The 6,833-nt window shown below is 54.5% G+C and overlaps 1 pseudogene; it reads left to right on the forward strand.

Annotated features, from left to right (window-relative positions):
• Window positions 1-2,503: 2,503 nt before the first annotated feature.
• Window positions 2,504-3,885, forward strand: LOC119309935 (annotated as a pseudogene).
• Window positions 3,886-6,833: the final 2,948 nt, after the last annotated feature.

A 6,833-nucleotide genomic window follows, 5' to 3' on the forward strand; every position in this document is an offset into this window, starting at 1 on the left:
GCCATTTGCCCCAAACCCTCCCACGTCCCTCCCGCCGCCCCCTCTCTTCCCCGTCCATGGCCGACGCCCCGCCGAGTTCCGGCGGCCTGGCCGTCGACCCGCCCGCAAAGGTGAAGAAGAAGGCGCCAAGGAAGCCGCGGAGCGCACGCTGAAGGAGATCGCCAAGTTGGACGTGGAATCGGCGAAGAGGAGGGAACGAAGAGCGGTCGTCAAGGTCAATGCCGCGGCGGCCAAGTTCGCCGCCCAGCGCGAGGAGATGGAGGCCGCGCGGCGTAAGGACGCTGCCGACGAGAAGGAGGACCTCGTCAACAAAGCGCACGCCATCCTCATGCTTGGCATGGGCCGTCCTGCCGGGTTCCCTGCAGCGGTCGTCGGCCCGGCGAGCACAGGCTCGTCGGTCGCCCGACCTACGCACTGCCAGTCGCCGACGTCGCGCACCGCGCCCATGTCGCCCGGCTTCCCTCCGCCAAGGCACGACGGCCAGACCCGTTTCCCGGTGTCGCCGGACGTGGGCTTCTTCGCGCCGTCCACACCGCGCCCCGCGGCCGTCATCGACCTCAACGTCACGCCTGGGTCCAGCAGCGGCGGGCAGCTGTCCGTCGAGATGCTAAGAAAGCAGGCACGGGCACCGTTCACGGGCACCATGCCAGCCCCCGCGTCTTGTTTGATGGAATGCCAACCCCAACGCCAGCGGTCGACGACCCCTTCTACAACCGCTACATGGAGGACGTGATCTTCGACGGTGGGCATGGTCGTACCTACGACCCCGATGAGACCCAAAGTCAGGATGGCCGCGCCGAGTACGTCCCCGATGAAGAGGCCGACGACCGTGCTGACTACGACCATGGTGACTCGTGGCATGAAGACGATGACATCTATGTCGAAGGTGATGAAGAAGAAGAAGAAGAAGAAGGCAATGACGTTGATATTAGTGGTGCGCCATTGTTCATCGACGAGCTCACCCAAAGAGAGGAGGCACAAAAGAAGAGGAAGAGCATTCGCACGGGTTCATATACACAAGATGAGGACAAGTTGATTTGCCAAGCTTGGATGGAGATTAGCCAAGATCCGAGGACCGGCGCGCAACAAAAGGGCATTGTTTTTTGGACGAGGGTCCACAAAACATTCCATGAAAGGAAGATGTTTGAGCCCTACCAAATTACAAGCAACCGTGGCATCGGCTCGATTCAAAAAAGATGGTTGTTCATCCAACAAGAGTGCAACAAGTATTGTGCCGCATTTGAGAGCGTTGAAGCACGGCCCGTGAGTGGTCTCGGCATTGGGGACATGGTATGCTCTCCTCTTTCTAGCCCTTTCCTTGCTACGGCCATGAGACTTCGGCCGTGTATATGTTTGCATGTTCACTTGTTGTTGATCATGTGGTGTAGGCATTCCAATCTTTGGAGGCATTCAAGGCCCGGCACAATGACAAGCCATTCACTCTTACGCATTGTTGGACGATCATCAACAATTGCCCTAAGTTCAAGGATCGATACCGTGAACTTCAAAGAAAGAGAGGCAAGAAGACGGCCAAGTTCGCTGGAGATGAGGATGGCGAGGCATTGAAGAGGCCGAGGGGCAAGACCAACTCCAAGGTGGACGACATATGTGACGCCTCATTCATGGCCTTGCATGAGACTTTGCATGGCATGATGTCCCAAAAGAATGTGAGGGACGAGAAGAAGCGGCAAAGCAAGGACGAGCAAATGAAGCAATACCTAGACCTTCAAAGACAGAAACTTGAGATGGAGGAGGCGGCCAAGAGGAGGAAGATCGACATGGAGGAGGCGGTCCGGCAAAGGCAGCTCGACATGGAGGAGGCGGCCCGGCAAAGGCAGCTCGACATCGAGGCCGACAACGTCAAGGCCAGGCAGAGGCAGCTCGACATCGAGGCCACCAATGCCGCCACCAAAGCGAAGGAGGTGGCCCTTGCGATCATGAGCGTGGACTTGTCGAAGATGAGCGACAAGACGAGGGCCTGGTTCGAGGCCAGGCAGAAGGAGATGCTCGACGCCGAAGGCCTGAACTAGGTCGACCGATCGGCGTGGCCGTTCTTTTTGAGGCTGGCATGGGTGCCGCCCGCCCATCGGGCCGCTGGCAGTGTGCCGGCGAGAAAACATTCATTTTGGAGGCCGGCTGTGTTACCGGCGAGGAGAACTATTCATTTTGAAGGCTGGCTGTGTGTGCCGGCCGCTGGCTGATGCCGGCGATGGATGTGTAGGCCGTTGGCTCTGTTGCCGGCGTGATGAACCGGGGCCGCTGGCCTGAACTAGGACTTGGCATTTGAAACGTTGCTTTTAGTTTTTTAAGTGGACGCGGATAGGATGAGGCAAATGGATGTGGTCGCCCGCTGGGCGCACGGCCACCGCATCCCAGGACACGCCCAGACACGATCTCAAACCCCTACCCAAACGGACAGAATCCGGATAAAACGGACGTCCGTTTGGGTCGGGCAGTGGAGTTGGCCTGTACTACACCCGCACCGCATTCAATCTATCCACCAATGGCAACCGGCGTGCGGTGTGTCTTGATCTTGCAGCTGCTGCTGCTGGTGGTGGCGGCGACTGGTGTTTCCATCCGAACCACGAACACATGCAGCAGCGCTGCAGGTGGTGGCGGCGACTGGTGTTTCCATCCGAACCACGAACACATGCAGCAGCGCTGCAGGTGAAGGGACGGCGCCGGCGAAGCCGAAGAAGATGGTGCCGGCTCTGGTCGTGTTCGGCGACTCGATCATGGACCCGGGCAACAACAACGCCATCCACACCATCGTCATGGCCAACTTCCCGCCTACGGCCACGACTTCGGCCCCGACCACAGCCCCACCAGTAGCCCCACCGGCCGCTTCTCCAACGGCAAGATCCCCACCGACTTCATCGCCTCCAGGCTCGGCCTCAAGGACCTACTGCCGGCGTACCTGGCCCCGGACCTCACCAGCCACGACCTGCTCACCGGCGTCAGCTTCGCCTCGGGCGGCACGGGGTACGACCCGCTCACGGCGCAGCTCGCCTCGGCCATCTCCATGACGGACCAGCTCCGCATGTTCGACGACTACAAGCAGAAGGTCCGGGCCGCCGCCGGCGACGCCGCGCTCTCGGACATCCTGACCAAGGGCATCTTCGTTGTGTGCACCGGCAGCAACGACGTGACCAACACCTACTTCACCATGCGCGCGCGCAAGCTCCTACTCCCACGCCTCCTACGCGTCCTTCGTCGTCGCCCACGCCGCCGCCTTCCTCGACGGCCTACTCTCCGCGGGCGCCCGCCATGTCGCCGTCATCGGCCTCCCGCCCGTCGGCTGCATGCCCTCTCAGCGCACGCTCTCCGGCGGCATGGCCCGGGACTGCTCCCCCGGCCCCAACGAGATCGCGGAGATGGTGAACGCCGGCATGGGCTCCGCCGTGGAGTTCCTCAAAGCGAACAACCCGGGGGCCAAGGTGGTGCTGGTGGACATGTACGGGTTCTTTATGGACATGATGGTGCGCCCCCAGGGGTACGACTTCAGGGAATCCACGCTCGGCTGCTGCGGCATGGGCATGATGGAGGTCTCCGTGCTCTGCAACGGCGTCACGTCGGCGGTATGCGGGGACGTCGCCGACTACCTGTTCTGGGACAGCTACCACCCCACCGAGAAGGCCTACGGGATCCTCGTCGACTTCGTCTACGATAAGTACCTCCAGAAGCTCATCGAGTAGCTAGCTATACCCTACCTTTCCCTACCTTGGTCTTTCTGCAATTGCCATTTCTGTTCATTGCGTTTGTGGATGGTACAAGAGCATCTCCTGCCAGTCCTTTGTTCACGAGGAAGCATTTGTAGATGATTTCATTAACGTCAAATGTAGAGGTTGTCGTAGACTACGATATCCAACTACAATAACTTTGTCAGCTTGTCTCAGCATTATGTCAAGAAAAAGAAAAGAGTAGAGTAAAGACTAGTCATAGTGGGACTAACTTAGCTAATAAGGATATCTCCTCCCGCATCTGATCATGGAAAGGGGGGTCAGTCTTCCGACACGAATGAAGGAGCCTGCCATCCAATGACATCCGCATATACTCCCTCGGTCCGAAATTACTTATCATCAAAATTGATGAAAATGAATGTATCTATAACTAAAATACATCTAGATACATTCATTTCAATGACAAGTATTTCCGGACGGAGGGAATAATTCAAACCGCGTTTCAATAGACCGAACGAAATTCATGCAAATCGGCTAATTTTCATACAAACTAGATGAAAACATTTACATTTCGGAATTTTTTTATTAAAAAAGCAGCCGGACCTAAACCTATCATACAGCGGCACCCGTCGCCCACTTCCTTGCTATTCTGCATCGGCGGCCACATCCTCCATCTGCCGTCTCCATGAGCGACGGTGTTCAAGACTCGTGAAGTGAAGGTGCGGTTACCGACGAGAAAGAGTAGAACATGAGAGACGAACCGGCCCACCTACGACTCGAGCCCCCGTAGCCCTCCATGGCCTACTCATCCTCGTCGGAGTCCGCGACCTATCCGTCGCCGGTGCCTGTGGACGTGAGGTCGATGATGGACGTCGACGGTCCTTCATTGTCCACCCGCCACATGCGCCCCTGAAAGTTGCCCGGCGGCGCGTAGGACACACAGCTGGCGGCATTCTCGTCCTCGACCGCCCGCCTGCCAGCGCCATCGCTTGTGCGGTCGCTTCCGTGTCCTGCTGGGCGCCTCTCTGTTATGAGCGGCGGCTTGAGCACGCGAGGCCTCATAGAGCGCATGCTGCTCCGCGAGGAATTTCAGGTTCGCCGCGACTATGGCGCCACAGACTCCTCGCTTGCGCACTCGTCGTAGATTTGTGTTGGGAAATGTTGCACGGAAAACGAAAAAAATAATGCACACGCAATGATCTATCCATGAAGATGCATAACAACGAGAAGGAGAGTGTGTCTACATACCCCCGTAGACCGTAAGTGGGAGCGTTTGACAACGCGATTGATTAGTCGAACTTTCTTCGCGATCAAAGCGAACGTACGACACCTCCGCGTTCAGCACACGTTTAGCTCGGTGACGTCCGCGCCTTCTTGATCCAGCAAGACGGTGAGGTAGTGGATGAGTTCCGGTAGCACGACGGCATGGTGACGGTGATGATGAAATTATCTCCGTAGGGCTTCGCCTAAGCACTACGAAAATATGACCGGGGTGTAAACGGTGGAGGGGGGGGGGGGCGCCGCACACGGCTAAGAAATTGTTTGTTGTATGTTAGGCGCCCCTCCCACATATATAGGTGGGAGGGAGGAGCAACCAAGGGGGCGCCCAAGTAGGGGACCCCAAGTAGGTAGAGGAGGGTAGCGCCCTCCCCCCTGATACGTCTCCAATGTATCTATAATTTTTTATTGTTCCATGCTATTATATTACCTGTTTTGGATGTTTATGAGATTTAATATACACTTTTATATCATTTTTGGGACTAACCTACTAACCGGAGGCCCAGCCCGAATTGCTGTTTTTTGCCTATTTCAATGTTTTGAAGAAAAGGAATATCAAACGGAGTCCAAACGGAATGAAATCTTCGGGAACGATTTTTTTGAAACAAACGCAATCCAGGAGACTTGGACTGGACGTCAAGAAGTAGCCGAGGCGGCCACGAGGGTCCAGGGAGCACCCTAGGGGGGTGGGCGCGCCCCCCACCCTCGTGGGCCCCTCGTGGCTCCCCTGACCAACTTCCTTCGCCTATATATACTTGCATACCCTGAAAACACCGAGGAGCACCACGAAACCCTATTTCTACCACCGCAACCATCTGTAACCGTGATATCCCATCTTGGAGCCTTTTTCGGCGCTCCGCCGGAGGAGGAATCGATCACGGAGGGCTTCTACATCAACACCATAGCCTCTCCGATGAGTTGTGAGTAGTTTACCACAGACCTTCGGGTCCATAGTTATTAGCTAGATGGCTTCTTCTCTCTCTTTGAATCTCAATACAATGTTCTCCTCGATCTTCTTGGAGATCTATTCGATGTAAATCTTTTTGCGGTGTCTTTGTCGAGATTCGATGAATTGTGGGTTTATGATCAAGTTTATCTATGACAAATATTTGAATCTCCTCTGAACTCTTTTATGTATGATTGGTTATCTTTGCAAGTCTTTTCGAATTATCAGTTTGGTTTGGCCTACTAGATTGATCTTTCTTGCAATGGGAGAAGTGCTTAGCTTTGGGTTCAATCTTGCGGTGTCCTTTGCCAGTGACAGCAGGGGCAGCAAGGCACGTATTATATTGTTGCCATCGATGATAAAAAGATGGGGTTTATATCCTATTGCTTGAGTTTATCCCTCTACATCATGTCATCTTGCCTAATGCGTTACTCTGTTCTTATGAACTTAATACTCTAGATGCATGCTGGATAGCGGTCGATGTGTAGAGTAATAGTAATAGATGCAGAATCGTTTCGATCTACTTGTCGCGGACGTGATGCCTATATACATGGTCATGCCTAGATATTCTCATAACTATGCACTTTTCTATCAATTGCTCGATAGTAATTTGTTCACCCACCGTAATACTTATGCTATCTTGAGAGAAGCCACTAGTGAAACCTATGCCCCCTGGGTCTATTTTCGATCATATAAGTTTCCAATCTACTTTATTTTGCAATCTTTACTTTCCAATCTATATCATAAAAATACCAAAAATATTTATCTTATTATTATCTCTATCAGATCTCACTTTCGCAAGTGGCCGTGAAGGGACTGACAACCCCTTTATCGCGTTGGTTGCGAGGTTCTTGTTTGTTTGTGTAGGTACGAGGGACTTGCGTGTAGCCTCCTACTGGATTGATACCTTGGTTCTCAAAAACTGAGGG

Source organism: Triticum dicoccoides, chromosome 5B (genome assembly GCF_002162155.2).
Source record: "Triticum dicoccoides isolate Atlit2015 ecotype Zavitan chromosome 5B, WEW_v2.0, whole genome shotgun sequence".
In the NCBI taxonomy this organism is placed as follows: Eukaryota; Viridiplantae; Streptophyta; class Magnoliopsida; order Poales; family Poaceae; genus Triticum; species Triticum dicoccoides.